Here is a 22,838-nt window from a genome sequence, read left to right on the forward strand (position 1 = left end):
TCGTGCACTTAGACTTTTACGAGTGAAACAATACCGCGGTTCCAGAGGAAAACCCCTGCTGAGTTCCCGAGCCCTCCCCAAGCTACCTTGTCCTAACACCTAATACTTTCGCTGTTATGGGTTCTGGCTTCGTAAAGCCAGTTTGTTCTTCCAGACTTACCCGCTCTGCCAGGCCGCTTTTTACGGCGGGGCTCCTCCCAGTCAGAAGCAGGGGTCCGTAGAATATTTCAAACTGGCCCCACGTTGGGCACCAAAATTGTTATAAATGCCAGGACAAATTTATTGCCAAATTAAATAATTTGGTTTATTAAAATTCAAATCACAAAATTTGGAATCAAATTACAGAATTTTGAGTAATAAAAACAAAACAATACGAAACCCCACAAACAGCGACACTTACTTGACAGAATTTCTCCCGGGAAAATTTGAGCCAAGGGTGACCCAGAGACACGGAACCTGGCCGTCGGTGTCTCTAGCTGGGTTCACGAATTTGCCATGTTCGAGGCTTGGTTTTTATACTCTTTATTCTGCCTCTGGCAATATTTCCCCATACTTCCCTTTGTTTCTTGGTTAGCTATTCAAACCCAAATTCGTCTCCAGTCGGATTGAAAAAGAGCTCCCCTCCCAAGTCCATGTGTTAATATTCAGTTTTTATGGATCCTTATAGTTGATGAATGTTTGAGATATGGGTGATATTGCTTGATGGTCTGTGAAGGTGGCTCCCGAGGTGTGAGTTGCTGATACCGGCTCATCTCAACAGGTCCCCTCCCAATACTTGAGAAGGCTGCAAAGTCTTTTGTTCCCTTCTGAATGGAGACGCCTGATTTTCAGGGTGGTCAGTTTCACCATCTGCTGCAGAAACCTCCTGAAACATAGACTTTTACCTGATATAAATTTATACAGCTTTATAATTTTCCAGTTTACCATAAGAACATGAATTAATCATCTCACGTTTTTCACAGGAGGAAGGGTCAGGGGGGTTTCTGGGGGTACGGGAGGGTTTGGGTTTGGCTTCGGAGAGGGAGGGAAGGCGTCCCGCTCCCGCGGATCCCCGCTTTCGGAAAAATTGCCCTCAAAGGCAGTCTAGGTAGCCGCCCCCACCCCCAGCCTCGGTGTAGCTAATAAACATTCGCAGGCAGCCTTCCAACTTTCTTGTTCCTCAAAAGATCGGCGTAAAGGTTGTTCAACTTTACCCCACGCTTTGAGGTTTTTGCCACTGCCTGAGGATTTAGTGTCCTCGGCCAGGGCTGTGGTGCATTCGCTCCACACCTCCGGGTGCAACACGTCTACTGGACGATTAATTGCCCCAAGCTCCAGGAGTCTCGCAATGGCGAGAATAAAGTCCCTGAGCTTACACTCAATTCCCCATTGTTTATGAATTTGACTCACGACCTTCGCGATCACTGCCATGATGACCACTGGTCCGGGGAGGTCTCCCCCACCAAAGATGAACCCGCCTCTCTGGCCGCCGCTCTTTTCCAGGCGAATCCCATTACCCGATTGTTTCCCGGGCTTTCGGCACCATTTGATGCCTTCTGATGAAAGGCAGGCGACCTGGTCCCAAGAAAACGGCACAGCAACCCAGCCTCACCCAGGTCACTCGGGCCACAGACACACTGACACCAATGTGGTGGAAGGTCAAATGGCGTTTATTACGTTACATGTGGGGTTATATAGTCTAGGGGAGGTTTTGCTACGTCACAGGGGGATGGTAGCTGGGTCTAACTAGGGTTAGTAATGGAATGGAAAATTACTGGGGCTAGGGGGTTGTGTACCACGGGAAGTGAGGGGGGAAGGGTCTCGCTTTCTGTACATCCCGAGATCTTCCGTGCGCCTGTCCCTACTTACCACAACCAAATTATATTTTAAATGGACTTTAAGATTGGCATTTATAACAATAACTTTCCTGATTGAGAATATAGGTATAGGTCCTCTACCTCTAGGTTGTACAGTCTGTAGGAAAACCCAAACATCAGAGTTGTATTTAATTTTGAAATAGAAAACTGAAACCTGTTCCAAGGCACAGTAAGAAAACTCACATAGTTTTGTTTCGTAAATAACAATGATACAACCTTACTGCAGTTTGCTGTTATTGCAGGTTTGACTCAGGAAAATAAGTCGTGCAGTGCTGAAATATCCTTTCCTTAAAAACTGTGATCACTTACTGAGTGAGAGGCAGCTCACCTACACAACTGCTTTCTAGCAAGGAACAAGTGAATAATAGGTTGAATTCTGCCATCTACTAGATGGCTGTACAGAAAACTTGTTAAGCTTGTGTAGCCCTGATTTCATGCCTGAGATGTTTTGGTTTGTGTCACGGTGCCTGCTTGCTTGAGGTACCTTCTCAAGCCTGCCTGGCAAGCTCTGGCACCACGGTGGCTTTCAGCACGGCCAGCAAGGCACGCAAGCTGGACCCACCCAGTGAGTCCTTGTCCGGAGCAGCACCAGAGGACACAGGTGGAAGGAGGCAACGAAGGCAAGGAAGGAAGGGGGAACTCTGCCGAGTTGTCACAAGAGTTTATTGGTGTCTCTTGCGAGACCTCCTCAGTTCTTGAAACCCTCTCTGGCAGAGCCTCGATTGCCAGCTAACAGCAGCTTTTACAAGGGGGTGGAGAAAGGGGAAGGGGCAAGGAATCAGCCAACCAGGGGTGATTTGGGAGTGGCTCCGGGGATAACAGGCATCCTCAGGAACCAACGCAGTAGGGGAAGGAGGGACCTCCTCTGGTCCTGACCTATCATTTGACGCCCTCCTTAGAACTTTCTAGCTCAGGGAAGAGGCTCTGAAATGACAGGCAGGCTCCCGAGGAGGGGGAGTAGGGGATTGACAGGTAACCGAAAAGGGGGAATTCCAGGGTACAACCAAGTGGAAGTGGGAATAGGGGTACAAAGAACAAACCATTTAACATAGTAAACTCACATGAAATAAATGAACCAAACGTTTGTTAAATTTCTTTCCCAGGCAATTTGCTGTAAACAAAAAGAGATGTTTTGTTAACTATATCTTTGTTATTCATTCCTTTTAGAGGAGGGACTTCTTGATGGCCCTCTGGCTTGACCAGTGTGGTTGAAGAGGTGTTAACTTTGCCATCCAATCATATTGGTCTCTGTAAATAGTATATAAAGAAATTGCATTTTGAATAAATATCTCTCTCTAGCCTTCTGAGAAATCACGGAGTCAGTGTGGTTTATTTTTGTGTCCTATAGTGACATCTGATGGCCGCTGCCGTGGTCTGCAGCCGCGGGACAAGATAAATCCGACGCCACGGTCCTTTCTATTCGTTCTCCTGCTTGTAAGGGAGACAAATTTTTTTTGGCAAAATGATAACTTCTCTGTTAGATGTACAGGAGGAGTTGGTGCTCTGAGTATGGGGGGACATACTGGAGCAAAAAACTGCTAATATCCCCAGAGAAAAATTCAAAACTCTGTATCTGTGGGGGAAAGAGCACGGCATCCCTTCTAATGCCAAGAAAGTATTTTCTAAGAGGAAATGGCAATTATTAGGAGACGCTCTGCACGACACCTTGTATGCAGGAGATGCAGGAGTGGCAAATTTGATTATATCCTGGAAGAAGATCGTTACTTTCCTCCACAGTTATGGAGGATTGTCCAGCTCTGAAAATTCCATGGATCGGGAAAGCTCCCAGAGTGATTCAGAATCAGGCGCAGAGACTGAGGACAGCGTTATGGTGGACGTGGACATTACGGAAGCGCAGGCGGGCTTTGAATTTAGCCCTGCGTTGGAACCCCTCCCTCTCACCTAGATCACCGTGTTGGATTCGGATTCCGCTTTTATCATGGTTTTGACCCTTGTGAAGGGGTTTGGGCTCCCGTGCAGTGCATTACAGGCAGCCAAAAGGGGTGGGGCGGGCTTGGGACCTCTGAAATTCCCCCCCCCGCTCGGGAGTCTGGAAAGCGGCGGGGAACAGCCCACCCTCCACGCATTCCCGGCGGTTGCGGGGAGGGGGGAAGGCGGCAGCTCCACCCGCACTGATGGCGCAGTGGGGCTCTCGAGGTTCAGTCACCACACGGTGCCCTAACTGCAGTGTCTCTATGCACTACCCCTTCGGCTTCGCCGGTACCACCGCAGCACCCCGAGCCGCCCCCGGCGCTGCGCCGCCATTGCAGCCAGCCCCCGCCAGAGGCGGGGCGAGCGCCACCGGCTCCTCGCTGCCTCCTGCGCAGCCAGCGGGAACGCCGGGGAGTGCAGTTTTGGTCAATCTGCTCTCAGATCCCGCCCCCATGGGGGGGTAGCCCGTGTCCCTCAGCCCAGTGCGAGCGCCGCCTTCAGTGCGCGCTCGTGTCTCAGCTCCACCGCCGCCCGCCCCGTCTCCTTCTGCAGCACCGGGCGGGAGTGGGGCCGGGGCTCAGCCGGCCACACATTTCCCTGCGCCGTCTCTGTTTGCGGTGCAGGGGAGAAGTGGTGTCGGAGCCGGGCCCGCCCCGCTTCCCCCTTCGTCCGTTCTCTCTGTGCGTACTTTGGTCTTGGCCCCAGGCGCCGGCAGCCCCGCTCCGCCGGTCCCTCCCGGGGCACTGCTCCCCCTCCCAGGGCAGGGCACGGGTGGCGCTGAATCTTTTCTGGCGCCGTGTCCGCCTGTGCCGGGTCTGGAGGCATTGTCTGGTTGCATGCCTGTGGCCAGCGGCTCCGTGACGCAGGCGCCTGCAAACCCCGCAGGGGTTGGAGCGTCTCCGGCGACTGTCGCCGTGGATTCGCACCCCCCACCCTCTGGTGAGCCCGGGAATGCCGTGTCTATGCCCTCCCCGGTATTCAACACTGGATCAGGTGGCAATGTTAGGAATGGAAAAAAAAAACAAAAAAAACAAACAAAAAAAAAAAAAACCGAAAAAAACCCACTCCACAACTGACCCTCTCCTGGCTAGAGTAACCCCCCACACCCCAGCCAATTTGAGTAGGGAGAGCTGCCCTGAAGGAAAGTTGCCTGGCAACTTTTCCCTACCTAATTGAAATGTGAAAAGAAGCTGCCCACACCTAGATAGCCCTATTGTCCTTTATAACTACCTCATTCAGAAGGAGTAACCTCGGCTACGACCAGGACAAATGCATATGCATGTGTATATGCAAATAAAACCACCCTGGTGGATCCTGGGAGGGTTTTTTTAGGGAAACTGACCCCAAAACAAGAAGCTAGAGGAGTCACAGGAGAATTAGATCGTGCCCTGGCCGAGCACGAAGTGGATGCACCCCCTGACCTGATTTGAAGATTCACCATGACCTATGAGGAGTTTGGATGGAATGGGAACCAGCCAGCTGAAGCAACTCAGGCAGAGAAGGAGAAACTCGAAATTTTCCCTGAGGGCAAGGAGTTGAGCGCGCCCACTCCTGCAGCAGACTGCTCATCCACCTTGCCTCCTGATGGTGGCCTGGAGAGAGCTTCTAGCTGTTCCTGTGGAGACAAGGACCTGACATCTAGTGCGGGCAGCTGAGTGACGACCTGCAGCAGCACCTGCTCCTTCAGATCACCACAGCAGCGTAAAGGACTATGATCGGACTCTGCTAATCCTGCTGATGACTAATAAAGAGCTGATCACTTTAATAAATAGCTGAATATTAATAAATGCATATGCCCTGTTGTTTTCAGCAATACAGCTGTCACGACGCAGGCAGCTGCTCGAAGTAGGGGACCCCAAGCTAGTGGTCTCTCTTCAGCCAACCATTGGATGCTTCCTCCTTGTCAGGTCATCGTCTGCCCCAGGGACCTGAAGCGTTTCTGGGATGAAATTGTTATGAACAAGTTTCCCGGTCAAAAAAAAAAAAAAAAAAAGAAAAAAAGGCTAGGCTGTCCCTGTCCTAGGGGGTTTTTCCTGTTTAACCCCCACACCCCAGACAGTTTGAGTGGAGAGGGAAGCTGCCCTGAAGAGGAGTTGCCTGGCAACACTTTCCTACCTCATTAAAAAGTGAAAAGGAGCCCCTCCGGCCTTATTTGCCCAGTGATTGTTCTTTGTAACTACCTCTGCTGCGACCAGGACAAATGCATATGCATTTGTATATGCAGATAGGGCCGCCCCCGTGGATGCTGGAAGGGGTTTTTTGGGAGGGAAACTGCACCGCGGGACAGGAAGCTGGATTCGTCAGAAGAGAATTGGATAGTGCCCTGGCCGAGCAAGGAGTGGATGCACCCCCTGGCCTGGTTTGAAGATTCACCATGACCTGTGAGGAGCCTGAATGGAATGGGCCAGGTGAGCTGACTGATACAGACAACGGGAAACTCTCAAAAGTTTTCCCTGAGGGCAAAGAGCTGACTTTGAACGCCAGTGGCAGACTGCTCACCGCCCTGCTTGCTGATGGTTGACTAGAGGGAATTCCCAGCTGTTCCTATGGGAACAAGAACTTGGCATCTACTGTTTGCAGTGGAATGATGAACTGGGACAGCACCTGCTCCTTCAGATGGCTGCAGCAGCGTGGAAAGCTCCGATTGGACTCTGCAATCCTGCTGATGACTTTTATAATGAGCCGATCACTTTAATAAAGAGCTGAATATTAATAAAGGCATATGCCCTGTTCTTTTCAAAATGAAAGCCAAAGTTGTGGAAATGGGTGACTGGGACAGTGAGTCGCCTCATCAAGCCTGGAGGTGGTTCTTCTGGCTCTGCAGGTGCTGAAAGGAACGTGTTATTGGGTGCTGTTGGTATGAATCCCAGACAGGCATCTGTCTCTGCTCCTGTGACCCCCACAGAGCAGAACCAAACCGATACTGTCACCTTCCAAGGAGGTGTTCAGGCTTTTCCTGTGCTTAGGGGTAATCCCAACACAGGACAAGTTGGCACTCATCACATTTTGTCATGGAAAGACATACTGGACAAGGTGGCCAAGTATGGCCTGGGTTCTACTGAAGTTATGCAGATGATTTGGGTCCTCAATATGGACATATTAGCACCTTATGACATCAAGCACCTGGCTCAGGTGCTGTTTCAACCTGTACAGCTTGAGGTTTTTGAATCTAATTGGAATCAGTTATCCTTCAGAGTGATAGCACAAAATACTCAATTGCCTCTGAACAACCCTAGGCATGCAGCTGGAATTGATGTGTTCACAGGGACTGGCAATTATGCTGACTCTGATTTCAGGCTACCTTTGACCCTCTTGTGCTGGACCAGTGCCAGAAGACAGGCATGGCAGCATTGGTGAAAACCATAGAATTGGCCGTGCCAAAACAGAGGTTTGTGACCATAGTCCAAGGGCCAAAGGAACCTTTTTTGTAGTTTGTTGAGAGGCTTTCTGCAGCAGTGGAGAAGCAGGTGGAGGATGTAGATATGAGATCACTTTTGTTCAAAAACCTTGTAAAAACTAACTCCAGTGTAGATTGCAGAAAGCTCATTGAGGCACTCCCTGGAGATCACTCCTTACCGAACATGGTCCAGGTTTGTGCTAATGAGACACTAATTTTGAAGATTTGAGAAAAGCTAAGGTTACAGTTAACAACAGATGTTGCTGATTTAGCTGAAATGAATAGATAAGCTTTGCTGAAATCACTTAAAAGTTAGAGGATGGTTAAAAGAAACCGGATTTAAGATAAGCTACCCCGGATCTAATAACTCATTGCTTGTCAAACAGAGAAACTAATCAATACAACACCAGACCTCCTGTTTCCAGAAACCCACTGAAATAGTCCTGGAAAACAGGAAACAGGGAGTTCTACCATCCATCAATCACGTCTGCATTGAAAAGGTTGAAAGTTTAGAATGAGGAAGACTCGTTTTACTTCCTCCTTTTGGTGACCACTCCTCACAAAAGGACCACCGACCCATTTCAGGGAACAAACTACACATGCTTAATAGCCTTGTTGTCAATTAGCATATGAAGCGGAGAAGAGGAAGTGACAGGGGTATGAATATGCATTTGTATTTTGTGTATTCAACATTTTTGTAAATAAAAGGCTTTGTAATTATCTGTGGTCTTTGCAGTGCGCATTAGAGAGCTATCCCACGAGCTGCCCAGCGTCGCAATAAACATACACTTTCTAACTTTAACTGTTAGAGAGTCTTTTGTCTGTCAGAGTTGAATATTGATATTAGATCGATATTCATATTTTAATAAATCACCTTGTCGAGAAATTCAAAAAAGAGCACTTATCACCACTAGCCTAGCTGGATAAGGACACACTCAGGAGACAGAGGTCTGGGTTCAACAGCATCAGGGCAGGAGAGCGAGAGCCCAAGAGCCCCAGAGCTCATGTTTATTTAGCAACTCAGTTTTATACATTTCCTACGGGGCCTGTGGATTGGAGGATGGAATTCCACCTCTCAATCCACATTGGCCAAGCCAACTGTCAATCACCTTTCTCCTTCCACCTAGAAATATGAAAACAATGAAAGACACTTAGCAAAACATGGCCAGTGTTTATAGTAAGGAGCGTCAGAAGCTGCACACTTCTGCTTTTAGTATGAACGCTCAGGAAACTGGGAAGAATCATGGCAACAAGTGCTCACCACCTTTTCCATGGTGACCAGAGACACAGAGACCCGAAGCAGGGGCAGAGCGGCTCTAGGGCCCACAGGCTGTGCCGCCCTGCCTGGCATTTCTCCCGAGCCCAGACAGCCCGGCCGTAAGGAACGCAACCACTGCCAAGAACACCATGATCAGTCCCAGATAATCTGCAACTTGGAAAGATCCAAGGGCAGTCAGTTTCGCAGAGAGATGAAAAAACCTTGTCAGAAATCTCAAAGAAGACAGTATCAGGAATCCCACAACCCAGAGACTTGCTAAAATATACAGAAGGAAATAGAAGCTTGAATATATTGTACAGACATCTCCAAAATTCTGCAAATTCGAATAGCAGTTTTAAGAAATTATAAGTGTTGTCTCTTTTTCATTGGTAAAGCTGCAGTTATTGAATTATACTCGAGGTTACATTTAATATAAATTAAGTGTTGATAGAGTTAAGCATAAATGAGCTACTATGTTTAGGTCAGAGTTATGTTATATGCTTTTGCTTTAATATGCAGATGCTAGAGTCTTTTTAAATTAACTTTTCTCGAGTTTAAGTGTTGATGAATTTGAAATTATTCTAAGTTCTGTTAAAAGACGCTTGTCTAAAGTTCCAAGTATAGGGTTTTTTTTTTCTTTTAGAAAAAAAGGCAGCTCCGACCTGCTGAGTTTTATCCTCCAGAAACCCCCGAGCCGTGGGCACAGGTCAGTTCACAGCCCCATACGGAACGTGCGAGCTCTGCAGACAGCAGGGACCGGAGAACATTCCCTGCTCACAGCTCCTTCCTGGAGCTCAAGGCTCCAATGCCACTCCTTCCTGGTCTCTGTGCGGGCTTTTCAACAGCTCTGCGGCTCTGCCGGGGTGGCCCTGGGATTGGCGGCCCCTCTCCGCAGAGCTCCATGGGCTCCAGGGCAGGAGGTGGGAGACACAAACTTTTGTGTCTTTTTAACCTTTTACCGTATTTTGTTTTGGTGGTTTTTTCCTTTTTTTTTTTTTTTTTTTTTCCTACATGCAGTCTATAACTGTTTTCTTTGTGTTGTTTTTGCTCTCCACCTTTCTATCACGGGTGTTTGGGGAGGGGGTGGGAATGCAGCAGCCTCAGGGGCGATCGCGGGCTGAGCTGAGCGAGTCGCACTGGTCCTGTATGGCTCCCACTGCCACCGCTGCTCTGGCATTCCAGAGCTAAGGATCTAATCCTTATGGATATGAGCACAACAGGGCAGTGTTTGTTTGTTTTTCTTTTCCCCGCAGCGGCTGCAAGATCAAGAGGCCAGAGTTTTTTCTCTTCCCCTCCCCCCCCAATCTCTTTTACCTCTTTTTTCCCTGCGGGCAGCACTGCCCTCCCCCGCTCGGGCACAGAGTTGTTATGAACGAATTCCCAGTGGGTATGGGGGCTCAAAAAAAAAAAAGAAAAACAAAAAACTGCCCGTGTTAGCTGCTGTGGCCCTCGGAGCGGGGCAGGGCTGTGTCTCTGGAGCACCAGCCGCCGGGCAGCCGCTGCTGGTGGTAGCCATGGCTGAGCTCTGGGCAGAGTGGATGGGGGGGGAGCACTGGAACCCCCAGCGTTTCCCGGTCGGGAGGGGTTATGCCATCCCTGTCCTAGCAAGACAGCCGCACCATCCCCCCAGAGGAAAGCATCCATTAGCATATTAAAAGAGTTTCTGAGTACTCAAAATGCAACCCCCTCCTCCCAATTTGTGCCATTGTTAGGAAACAATTAAAAGAAAAAAACTGCTCATAGTCCTGGAGGGGGGGGTGGGCTATCCCTGTTCTAGCCCCATAGCCCCCCCCAGAGGAAAACATAGAGCACACATTAGCATATAAAAAGATCTCTGAGAACGCCACCGCCCTCCTCCCAATTTCTGCCGTGATCCAGCCTTTGAGAAAAATGGGGGTTTTTCCGTCTTGCAGAGAACCCCCATAACTGGGGGAGGTTGCTGTCCCTCAAAAGCAACTGCCCCCTTCCCGGCTAGAGGTAACCCCCCACACCCCAGCCAGTTTGAGTAGGGAGAGAAGCTGCCCTGAAGAAAAGTTGTCTGGCAACTTTTTCCTACCTAATTAAAATGTGAAAAGAAGCTGCCCATGCTTAGATAGCCCTATCACTGTTCTTTGTAACTAACTCATTCAGCAAGAATACCTCTGCTGCGACCAGGACAAATGCATATGCATTTGTATATGCAAATAAAACCGACCCTGTAAATCCTGGGAGAGCTTTTTTTAGAGGAACTGCACCCCAAGATGGGAAGCTAGATGCATCAGAGGAGAATTAGATAGTGCCCTGGCCGAGCAAGGAGTGGACGCACCCCCTGGCCTGGTTTGAAGACTGACCACAACCTATGAGGAGTCTGAATCGAATGGGAGCTGGCCAGCTGAAGTGACAGAGACAGACAATGGGAAACTCTCGAGGTTTTTCCCTGAGGGTAAAGAGCTGACTCTGCACTCCAGTGGCAGACCCCTCACTGCTCTGCCTTCTGATGGTTGACCAGAGAGAGCTTCTGGCTGTTCCTGTGGAGACAAGGACCCGCCACCTACTGGGGGCAGCTGAGTGAAGATCCACGACAGTATCTGCTCAGTCGGCTCACCACAGCAGCGTGAAAAACTCCGGTTGGACTCTGTAATTCTGCTGATGACTTCAATAAATAGCTGATCACTTTAATAAAGAGCTGAATATTAATAAAGGCATATGCCCTGTTCTTTTCAGAATGGGTTCTGACTACCTCTGTTTAATGAGGCTTTACGTATTGTGTTTGTGTGCCTTGAAAAGTTATTGATATAAGGTTTTTGGTTTGGTTTCTTATTAAATTTAGTTTTTTGACTGATTTCTGATTTTCTATGGTTTTACGGTTGCTGGAAAGATAGAAAGCAGTAAATGCAGTGCCTTATTACCTACCAAAGATTTTAACATAGGTCTGATTTCTTTAACAAGAACGCTAATGAATTTGTCAGATGAAATTACACGAAATACAATTGCGAGAAGCTACTCAGCTGTTCAGCAGTCTGCCAAATTACTCGTTCTTATATTTTTATTTTCAGTAACCCTGCACTCTTAAGAAGTCTTACAAATTTTCTGTTTCCAAGAAATTTGCAGTTGCCAGGGATTTTTCTTATAACCAAATTACTTATAAGTTTAATATGCTTGTTGTGACATTTATCCTTCCAGTACATCATCATGCTATTATTTCTTTTACGGGTTGTTCACTTTTCCTTTTTTTTTTTTTTTTTTTTTTTTTTTTTTTGGTGTTATAACAGTACAATAAGCTACATCTTGTTGTATCTATAACTTTTGGAGATATTAATTTCCAGTTGTGTTTACATAAGGTCCAAGGGATAATGCTTCTGTTAAATTGAGCAAGGCTAATTTTGAATGGGTTGATTTAGTGGATTTCATGTCTGCTGTTATAAATGCCAATCCACAAGTCCAATTAAAAATATAATTTGGTTTATTAAAGGATGAAATTACAGAATTTCGGTATAAACCCCAGCGGAGTTATGTTGACAATATACCCGGGATTGTCAACAGGTGAACTGAGACGCAGTATCTGGTACACTGCCGTCCCCTCAAAGTTCACAAATTTGCCTTGTTCGGGGCTCAGATTTTATACACTTTATTTTGCCCCTGGCACAAGATTTCCCCACAGTATCTTTGTTTCCAGGGCTGGTTATTTGAATTCATAGTTGTCTCTGGCCAGCTGAAAAGTGTTTCCCCCTTTGTTGCAAGGTGTCAATTTCTGGCTTCCCGTGGGTGAATGGACACTGAACTTTATGAATGGAAGGGAGTTCTCCTCTGGGGATCCGGGTGATGATGATGATCTGATGGCTCTGCCCATGGGAGGAGAACTGATTTCTTATCTCAATGTGTTCTTTCAGATGCCAATCTCCTCATCTCAAATTCCAGCATCTTATTGTGTTCCCTTGAATAGTAGTTACTGGGTGTCACCTGCCTAGGAATTCTAATTCCATGGCTGGCTGGAATTTAAGTTACAATTTATTTTATACTTTTCCAAACCATGATCTTATTATGTTATTATCCCCAAGAAACACAAATTAACTCACTACATTTATTACATCTGCTAAGTTTCAATATTACTAAGTCTAGACAAGGTTTTATTTCACTTTTATATGGAACACAGTTGTATTCAGTATAATGGTTGACTTGGAGTTTTCTTAAAGATACCTTCTGTTTTACTGAGGTAATAATTGAGCTCTTAATTTGGAATCCTTTTAGGGCAGAGTTTTATTGAGTTCATTTTGTCCAGCTTTATTGCTGTCAAACTTTGTTTACAACAAGTTTGGGTGTTGTTCAGTCTGAGTTATTATAGATTTCACTGGTGAGTTGTTTAGTTTTGTTTTTTTTTTTTCATGCTTCCTGATACCCATGGGTTATGGCCGTGCAGGCTGTGCAGGAGGCAAAGCTGTGTTGCCATGATTCTTCCTAGTTTGCTGAGAGTTCATCCTAAAAGCAGAAGTGTGCAGCTTCTCGCGCTCCTTACTATAAACACTGGCCATGTTTTGCTGTCTTTCATTGTTTACATATTTCTAGGTGGGAGGAGAAAGGTGACTGACAGTTGGCTTGGCCAATGTGGATTGAGAGGTGGAATACCATCCTCCAATCCACAGGCCCCATAGGAAATGTATAAAACTGAGTTTTGTAAATAAACTCGGACTCTCGGGCTCTGGCTCTCCTGCCCTGCTGCTCTATGAACCCAGACCTCTGTCTCCAAGTGTGTCTCCAATGCAGGAGACCACCCAGCCCCATATCGGGGGTTGAGCGTGGCCAGCGCGGGTCTTGGAAGGGCTGCGAGGCTTTTTTGGGTCTTTTTGCTGGGTCACTGTGCGCGGGGAGTGCCGATGCTGGTGGCCTCTCCCGCCGCTGCCGCCGCTCGGCCAGCACTGAGCCCCGCCCCTTGCGGGCCCGGCCCGCGCCGCACGCCGTGGAGCACCCCCCGCCGCCCGCCGCCCGGGGCCGCCCCGCCACGCCGCGTTCTGCTCCACGCTGGTCTCGGCAGGCCCCTTCTCGCCCCGTTCCCGCGCCACCGCCCGCTGCCGCAGCCCGGCCGCCGCTGCCGGCCCGCCTCTCCCCCGCCCGCCCTGTCCCTGCGCGACGCTGGTCCCTTTGCCCAGGGAAGGGGCTGGCAACCGCGGTGCCGCCTCCGCACGGCCCCCCGACCCGGCCCGTCCCTGCGTAGCGGGCTGGCCCGGTCCCCACCACGCCCCTGCCCCACCCCCCCTCGGGGCCCGCTGTCCCGCCGCCGGCCCCCTGGCCCCTCGCCGACCGAGTAGGGGCCGAAAGCTGTGGCCGATCGGCCACGCCCCCTGCCCAGCGCAACGAGCACCCCCTCGTTCTCCCACAGGGCCGGGGCCGGCTGTGGGGGGTGAAAATGAGGCTGAAGCGTTGTCAGAGGTACACGCTCGCCCTGTCCTGAATTGGGATGTAGGTTTTGGTCCTCAATCGCAGCCGAATCAGGCTGCTGAGCTGGCAGAGCAGCTGTCTGACGGTGCAGCACTGCCCCAGCCGCTCCAGAGAGCTGTGGGCGTGGTTCCACAGCCTCACAGCCATGATGCCCCATCCTAAGCAGTCCCGTTTCCCTTCCGAAGGGACGTGGCAAAAAGTAATGTAAGTTTCACTGAAGTAACTCAGTGGATCAGTGCAGAATTTGAGGATCTGATCCTTCCATATGAAATTAGACGCTTAGCATTGGCATTATTTAAACCTATTCAGGTTCCTATCTTTGAGGACAATTGGAAACGACTGGCTGCAGAAGTGGCTGTCCAAAATAGTCAATTGCCTCAAGAAGATCCCTTGTTTGGGGTCAGAGCTGATTTGCTTACCGGGAGAAGCGAATATGCTTATCCTGATGTGCAATCTGGCCTTCCTCAGACTGTCCTGAATCTGTACAGACACATAGGTATATCTGCACTGATAAAAACTGTTATCCTCCTCTATAAAGCAAGACTTCTCGGATATACTACAGAAGCCAGACAAAAACTTTGTTCATTTTGTAGGACGTCTGATGCATGCTTTAGAGAAGCAAGTTGAGGATAGGGCTCTGCAAGAAATTTTGTTAGAACAATTAGCAAGGAGAAATGCTAATTCTGCTTGCCAGAAGCTCCTTGGAAGCCTTCCTGAGACTTATAATGTTCTGGATATGATCCAGGCCTGTGCGGTTCTGGACACCTCTGTTTCTATGGTGTCTGCCCCAGCTGTTGCCCCACAGCTGTCTGATAAGGGGCTGAAAAATGAACATAAGACACAGGCAAATGTTCAGGCCAGTGGAAAACAGGGAAAGGAGGCACAGAAAGTGACTCCCTTGTTTTTCTGCGCATGGTGTGGCAGCCCAGAACATACTGCAGAGATATGTAAAGCAGTGGTTCATGATGGCGAGCCCTTGCCAAGCCTGAAAAGTCGGAAGCGAAGAAATCGCCGAAGACGTCAGGGGAACAAAACAGATTCCCAAGTTCTGGAGCAAGAGCAAAATTCTTAGCAATGGTCAAATTTTTTCTTTGGATTTTTGCAAAGTGCACACTTGCGCAGTAGTTCCCACATCCACCTCCTATGTTGCATTCTTTGAGAAAAATTCAATTACTTAATTTGTGTTTTTTAAGTTTTCTGTCCACAGGTTTGGGGATTTGTGTTATGAAGGTGGCCGTTGCAAGTCTGCTGAGCTGCCTCAGGTGCACTGGACTGATCCTGTCTGATCCTGAAACCTTGTGTACTCTGTGCCACCCCGCTGCCACCCCATCAGAGAAGCCTCTTCGAGATCTGATTGACATCCACACGGACTGGTCATTCTCTCCTTTCCTGTATGGCCTCCATAGCGGTTTTGGATCCTGTGGAACTGCCTGTTGCAGGATTGGGTGGAGCAGTGTGATGCTGTTTGAGCCAGCAAGCTGTTAATCGTGGACTCAGAGGAACTGTTTGCAATGGTTCAGTTTTATGTACTGTAGCCATTGTGACCTTTGTGGGGAATGTGCACATTGTTTGGGGTTTTGGTTTTGGGACAGAACTTTCGAGGGACAGAACTTTGATTTGAGTGATTTTTTTCTTGGAATGCTCCAGCCTTTGCACCATATTCCCTTTGCATCTTATAGAAATTTGAAAAATGAGGGTTGTTTGGCCAAATTATTGTAGAATATGCTCGAGGTATTTTGAGCAGGTTACTGCAAGGGAATTCAGGGGAAAACCCTGCACAGCAAAGGCAGAATCAGGCTAACAAGCAACCCTTACACCATGACTGAAATGAAGGTCGGTGAACTCTGTACAGGTTTTTTTTCTTTCTTTTTTCCTGTTACACAATTGTTCATTTTTCTTTTTTTGTTTTCTTTTTTGTATAGTTAAAAGGGTGAGATGTTGCCATGATTCTTCCTAGTTTGCTGAGAGTTCATCCTAAAAGCAGAAGTGTGCAGCTTCTCACGCTCCTTACTATAAACACTGGCCATGTTTTGCTAACTCTTTCATTGTTTACATATTTCTAGGTGGGAGGAGAAAGGTGACTGACAGTTGGCTTGGCCAATGTGGATTGAGAGGTGGAATTCCATCCTCCAATCCACAGGCACCATAGGAAATGTATAAAACTGAGTTTTGTAAATAAACTCGGACTCTCGGGCTCTGGCTCTCCTGCCCTGCTGCTCTATGAACCCAGACCTCTGTCTCCAAGTGTGTCCTTATCCAGCTAGGCTCACGGTGATAAAAGCTGTATGGGCTTTTCTGCATTTTCTAGGGGTTCTCTGGGTCTGTTGATGTTATTGAACTTGAGCAGAGGGTGGAAGCTCTTGAAGACCTTTTTCTAAATGGTAGATAAACTCTCTCGTCTTTTTTCTTTGTGGGATACTGTTGTCCATCCTTGCTGTGGGATGCTGTGTGTCTTCTCAGCTCTGGATTGGGTTGTCAGTGCAGTCTCATTTTGATTCTATCCTGTTTTTCGAATTCCAACTCATTTGATGAAAGAGCTCATAGTTTTATCTCCCTTTTTGTTTCATTTTACTGTTATAAATACATGAAGGTTTGGGATATATTATCTGAACTTTTTTGGATTGTGATGACTGATATATTTTTAAGAGAAAAGGTTACAGATGGAGACGATCTTGAATCGTGAGAAAGTACAGCCTTGAGCCATGGGGGACGGCGGAGAGCTGGGAAATATACTGCATCTGAGGAGACGCGGGGCACGGTCTGAAGAACTGTGGACTTCACCCCGATAAATCATAGCTCTGTTTTGAGTGTAATAAAAGAATAGGATAGCTAGTCAGGAGAAGATCCTGAGAAAGAAGGAATTGAAGGTATTGCAAGAACAGTTTGGGAAGACTGACTAAATGGGAGAGACCCTTACTGCTGTGAGGAATCTGCTGTGAGGTCAGTCTGGGTCTGCAGTTGGACCCTGCAGTGGGAGTCTGTCACAGTCATAGTCAAGCTGGGTGAAGACCTACGGTCAGAGGCGGCAAGGGGATACTAGTCATATTCTACTGTCCCATTCCTACTAGAATACAGTCATATTCTAGTGAGAAATAACCAGTAGTCAGAGTCTGCAAAAGGAACCCTACAGTGGGAGTTTACCCCCGGGCCAAGGTCTGTGAATGGTTAGGATCAGGATGGCTGAATTATAAAGGAGAATAAACCAGGAACTTTTCACATTTTTAGACAAGAGTCTGTGGTTTGACTGTTTCTATCTCAAACATGAGGTCTGAATATTAATTGTATGGTGTGAACTTACTGATTGCTAATAAGCATTATTCATAAGTGATGATATCATGTTATAGCCGGCTTCTTAGGAAACACGTTGCTTCAAGATTTTACTTATTTTTAACTGCTTTAAGTATTTCATAACTGCTGTTGTTAAGGACCTTGTTTTAAATGTGTTAAATTGTTCTCTAGCTGGTTATGCTAGTTTCTGCACTAGCTCTGTGGTTTGACCCAGCGCTGTCATGATTTTAAAGTATTTTTCAGAGCTCCGAGAAATGATGTCTGAGCTTCATTGAAGACCTCCTCTGAACTGATGATATTGTGACCTTTAGTTCTTGTTACAGAAGCAGTCCAAAAGTTTGCTGTGTTTAAAGCATCCCTATCCTGAGGGAATTTCAGGGAGGGAGGAGACCAGTTATTAGATGGTTCAACTAGTCATTCACCCTAAGATTCTTAAGAGACTTGTTCTGAAAGAGGTCTAGGGAATTCTCTTCCAGCTTAGAGCTCAGGCAGTGGCCAGGCCTTAGCTCTATGTGGACAGAAAATTTGCCAACAGACCCAGGGGTTTCTGTATCAAAACAGCATTCAAGTCGCTTTGACTTGGCATTTCGACCCTATGAATGACAGCTGGATCTATCTTTGACAAGAGTCTGGAGAATCATCAGCCTGAAAATGATTGTCTAAATCTTCACTGATTTACAGTCTGTCAGCTGTTTACAGACTCTAGGATGATGATACAGTATTTCAGAGATTGCTAAGTACCTAATTTCACATGTGTTGATGATTGTGTATTATATGAATTATTCCTAATGGTTGTACCTGACTTATTCTTGATTGCTGTAAGTTTCTTGTTTTACTACATATGTAGTTTTGTTTTGTTATTTTCTTTATGTTCTTGGCAAGAGCCATGCATGGTGTTTTTTAAAAACAAAAACAACAAAAAAAAAGGGGAATATAGGGCCTTAAGAGAGCTGGAATGATACAATAGTTATATTACGAAATTTGGAAAAAGAGTTATCAAAGCTAAATTTCAGTGCTGAGCTCAGATCATATCTGCTAGAGGCTCTATGTGTTCAGATCTACCAAGTTTTTGGTTGTAAGTTATATGCAGTTAGAAAACAAGTAAGTGAAAAAACATGCTGTAAACTAGCTGTATGAAGTTTCCCAAAAGAGTTTCCAGGCTTCTAAAGGAAAATCCACCTTATCAAGATGGCAAATTTTTTTTCAAAATAATTTTTTCAATTGATTCATTACTGACACGCGGAAAGGACTCTAAAACTCAGAGGCAGAGCGAGTTTTAAAGTAGGTATGCAGTTTTATTCAGTGCTGGGCACGATGCGAGATAATTCTCAAAGGCATGCTCCCCGCTTTTACATTTTTTCTTTTATCCTCTAGAATGTTACATATGTATTGAGTTTCACAATACCTTCATGTATATTCATCCTTTGGCTTCCCTCCCCTCAGCTTCGTATGCTAATTAGTGAAATAAATCCTCCTTTTTAACCCCTCCGAAGTTCCAAGCTATCTCAGGCCTTAGAAGGCTTTGGAGGAATATTTCATAGACAGGATAAAGGACCCAAAAGAGGCTCTAACCCTTAGCTGCAGTAAGATGTTTATTCCAGGTGGTGTCCAGAGGGAAAGAGGGCATGCACAGAGGAACAGGGTCTTTTCTCAGCTCTTGCCAGGGAGGAGCAGTTTGGGACACAGCCAGTAGGGTCAGAAAGGGAAGGAAGGGTCAAACTACATGGTTGCATGCTCTAGGGGTCCCTGAGGGGGGGAGAAACCATTCCCACAGGGGAATGTAACAAATTAGCTCATCAGTCTTTTGCGCCTGCGCAGTTGTCTCTGGTGGTCTCTCGGGGGTCTCAGCGATGAAGGCAGAATTCTTCCTCTGAGATGAACTTTTGACCCTGCCGCCTTGCGCATGCTCACTGGTTCTCTGGTCATAGTTCAAGCTGTAAGGTCAGTTTTATCTGTCCCTGGGGGTGCAAGGCGCCTGTTATCTTTAGTATCTTTGGTTCACTTGCATTCTTGTCTCTGCTTTGGGTAAACATTCTCCTTCTTATCAAGCATCCTTGCATTCCTACATATTCCTGTTTTTTCTAAGGGCAGCAATACATCATCTGAATGCCTACTCTTTTAATGTACTTTTCTAATTTCTATGATTAGTATCCTCTGAAAAGAACAGGGCATATGCCTTTATTAATATTCAGCTCTTTATTAAAGTGATCAGCTTATTATTAAAGTCATCAGCAGGATTGCAGAGTCCGATCGGAGTTTTCCATGCTGCTGCAGACATCTGAAGGAGCAGGTGCTGTCCCAGTTCATCATTCCACTGCAAACAGTAGATGCTGAGTCCTTGTTCCCATAGGAACAGCTAGAAGTTCTCTCTGGTCAACCATCAGAAGGCAGAGCAGTGAGGGGTCTGCCACTGGAGTGCAGAGTCAGCTCTTTACCCTCAGGGAAAAACCTCAAGGGTTTCTAGTTCTCTGTCCCAGTCACTTCAGCTGGCCAGCTCCCATTCGATTCAGACTCCTCATAGGTTATGGTGAGTCTTCAAACCAGGCCAGGGGGTGCGTCCACTCCTTGCTCGGCCGGGGCACTATCTAATTCTCCTCTGATGCATCTAGCTTCCCATCTTGGGGTGCAATTCCTCTCAAAAAAGCTCTCCCAGGATTTACAGGGTCGGTTTTATTTGCATATACAAATGCATATGCATTTGTCCTGGTCCCTGCAGAGGTATCCCTGCTGAGAAGGTAGTTACAGCGAACAATGACAGGGCCATTTAGACAGGAGCTGCTTCTTTTCACATTTTAATGAGGTAGGAGAATGGCACAGGGCAGTTCCCCTTCGGGGCAGCTTCTCTCTGTCTTCCAACTTGATTTAATATGCTAATGGGTGCCCTGCATTTTCCTCTGGGGGGATGGTGCGGCTGTCTCACTATGGGGCTAGGACAGGGATAGCCCAGCCCCCTCCAGGACCACTGCAGCAGCCACGGGCAGTTTTTAATTCTTTCATAATGTTATAAACAAATTTCCTGGTCGGGAGGGGCTGGGCTATCTCTGTCCTAGCTCCATAGGGAGACAGTCCCTCCATCCCCCCAGAGTAAAGCACAGAGCACCCATTAGCATATTAAAAGAGCTCTGAACTCAGAATGCAACCCCACCCTCCTCCCAATTTGTGTCGTCTCCCTGCCTTTTAGAAAAATGGGAGGTTTTCCTCTTTTGCAGAGAACCCCATAATAGCTGGGGTGAGGCTGCTGCCCCCGGGAAGCGGCAGCCCAGCCAGCCGGCTGAGAGCTGTGGCTGACAGCGCAGCCCCTGCCCCAGAGGAGGAGACAGGTGACCCCCATCCCTGGCAGGGCTGAGCAGCCACCCTGCTGGTCCTGCATTCCTACATTAGCATGTTAAAAGCAATGTCATTGTCCTAGCTGTGCCTACTGTAATCCGAGCTTACCTAGTTTTCCACCCCCCATGCTGCCTACTTGAGGTGGGCATATGCAAATAAGACGAACACACAGCACGCTGGGAGAGAGTTCTTTGGGGATGAAAGGCACCCCAAAATGGAAGACTAGACACAGTGAAAAGATCCAGGTGGTGCCCTGGCCAAGCAAAGAGTGGAGTTTGAAGACTCTCCATAATCTATTAAGAGTCTGAATGGAATGGGAGCGGGCCCACTCAGGTGACTGAGACAGAGAACGGGAAACTCTCAAGGTTTTTCCCTGAGGGTAAAGAGCTGACTCTGCACTCCTACAGCAGACTGCTCACCCCCCTGCATGTTGATGGTGGACCAGAGAGAACTCCTAGTTGTTCCTATGGGAACAGGGACTCGGCATCTACTGTTTGCAATGGAATGATGAGCTGGGACAGCACCTACTCCTCCGGATGGCTGCAGCAGCATGGAAAACGCCAATCGGACTCTGCAATCCTGCTGATGACTTTAATAATAAGCTGATCACTTTAATAAAGAGCTGAATATTAATAAAGGCATATGCCCTGTTCTTTTCAATAACATCCTCTAATTTCCAATATCATGTTTCATTACCTTAATGAGATGCATGTGTTTTTATTAACAGGTTTAAAATAATCATCTGTTCAGTTGATCAGACATCAGTTGCCTCTGGGAAAGTGAGGTTCAGCAAGAGGAGGGGTGACTTCATCACCACCCAGCCTTCGTGATCAGAACAAGAGCAGAAGCAGAACTGGCAGAAAGTGGCTGTGTCTGGAGACTTACAGAGGAAACTTGCCAGAACTTGCCTGGGACAAAGTTGGAGAGTTATTAACAAACAGAGTAGAACTAGAAGATAAAATAGCATCTAAATTTCTCTCAGTGTTCCTTTTAGTTCATAAAGAAGTAAGAGAGAGATGGAGGATCAGCCACCACAAACCCCCCTCCCAGCATTTCCCCTACCCCTACTCCCATTCCCTCTGCCCCTGAGCTGAGAGAGACTCACAGGACAACCCAGAAAATGCAGGGAGTCTGGTCTGAAAGCCACAGTCCACCTGGTCCTCCGCCTCTTTTTCAGAACCCTGGCTCTGAAAGCTGTGTGCAGGCTGACAGAGAATTTTCCCTATACCCCTCTTTCCCAGCTACTGTACCTTGTACTTTGTGTTTTTCTAGCTCTGAAAACAAAACCCCTTACCCCATACCTGAGCCAAACCACGTGGCATGGTCCCAAGACATGCCCGGGCATGTAGCAGAGATCCAATATGGCCAAAAGCACATGGCCAGCCCTCCATCTTGCCCCTCTTCTTCCCAGAATCCCTTTCACCCACATGCCCTCTCCCCCAACCCCTTTCTGGTCCTACAACCCCTTCCTCCCCCCAGATGGCCCCACCCCCTCCCCCATGTTCCCACCCTGCATGACATTATCCTGCAACCCCACCTCCTGATTTTGCAATCCCAGTTCCCACGGATACCCCACCCATCCAGATAGCCCACCCCCCCCTCCCACTTCCCATGTCCCACACCCCCCCCCTTCCAACACCCAGTTTCTACCCCCCCTCCTGGCTCCCACACCCCCCACCCAGTTGCCACGCCTACCCACCCGGCCCCTGCAGGGCTGGGGGTCGGGGTAGTACCGGGGCCAGGGTTGCAGGGGTTTCCGGGGCTGCCGGGAATAGAGCCGGACGCAGGGCCGGGGTTTCCGGGGCTGCCGAGGGCGGAGCCGGACCCGGGGTCGGAGTTCCCGAGGCTGCCGGGGCTGGGGTTCCGGGGGTTCCCGGGGCCAGGGGGTGGAAAGAGGAAGGGGGAGAGGAAAGCAAGCTCACTGCCAGTCCCCACAGAAACAGGACCGGGTGTGAAAGCCCTAATAATCAAAGCCAAACAAGTGAAAGAGTATTCTTAGCTGCTCCTGTACAATATACTGGTAGAGATAATGCAACCAGAACTTACCAACCTTTCTTTTACCAAAATAAAAAAGAATTATGCAAAAGCCAAAAATAATTTGGCTGAGATAGTGAAATATTTAGAAGCATGATGTGAGCTACTCTGTCCTTCTTTGAGCTAGTCCCCGCATCTCGGGTTTAACCCCCTGAGATTAGGGTGATAAATTGTCTCTGCCCTTTGATGAGTCGCGAGCTGGGTGCAAAGAAACACACGGAGTCTTCAGGTTTCTTGTGTTCAAGGTCTCGCTCTCTGTTTATTATTTCTTATCTCACAAGCTCTTCTCGTGCCCTGCGGAGCTCCATGCAGCAGCAGGGGCAACAACGCTCTC

At 47.7% G+C, this 22,838-nt stretch overlaps 1 long non-coding RNA gene across 1 annotated transcript; it reads right to left on the minus strand.

Moving 5' to 3' along the window:
* Positions 1–18,268: 18,268 nt before the first annotated feature.
* Positions 18,269–22,279, minus strand: LOC134565129 (uncharacterized). The gene is made up of 3 exons (XR_010083783.1): positions 22,204–22,279; positions 21,167–21,378; positions 18,269–19,101 (listed from the first exon to the last, which is right to left on the minus strand). It is a non-coding gene; the product is annotated as an uncharacterized LOC134565129 (long non-coding RNA).
* Positions 22,280–22,838: the final 559 nt, after the last annotated feature.

The sequence above is a fragment of the Prinia subflava genome (genome assembly GCF_021018805.1).
Source record: "Prinia subflava isolate CZ2003 ecotype Zambia chromosome W unlocalized genomic scaffold, Cam_Psub_1.2 scaffold_33_NEW, whole genome shotgun sequence".
NCBI lineage: Eukaryota > Metazoa > Chordata > Aves > Passeriformes > Cisticolidae > Prinia > Prinia subflava.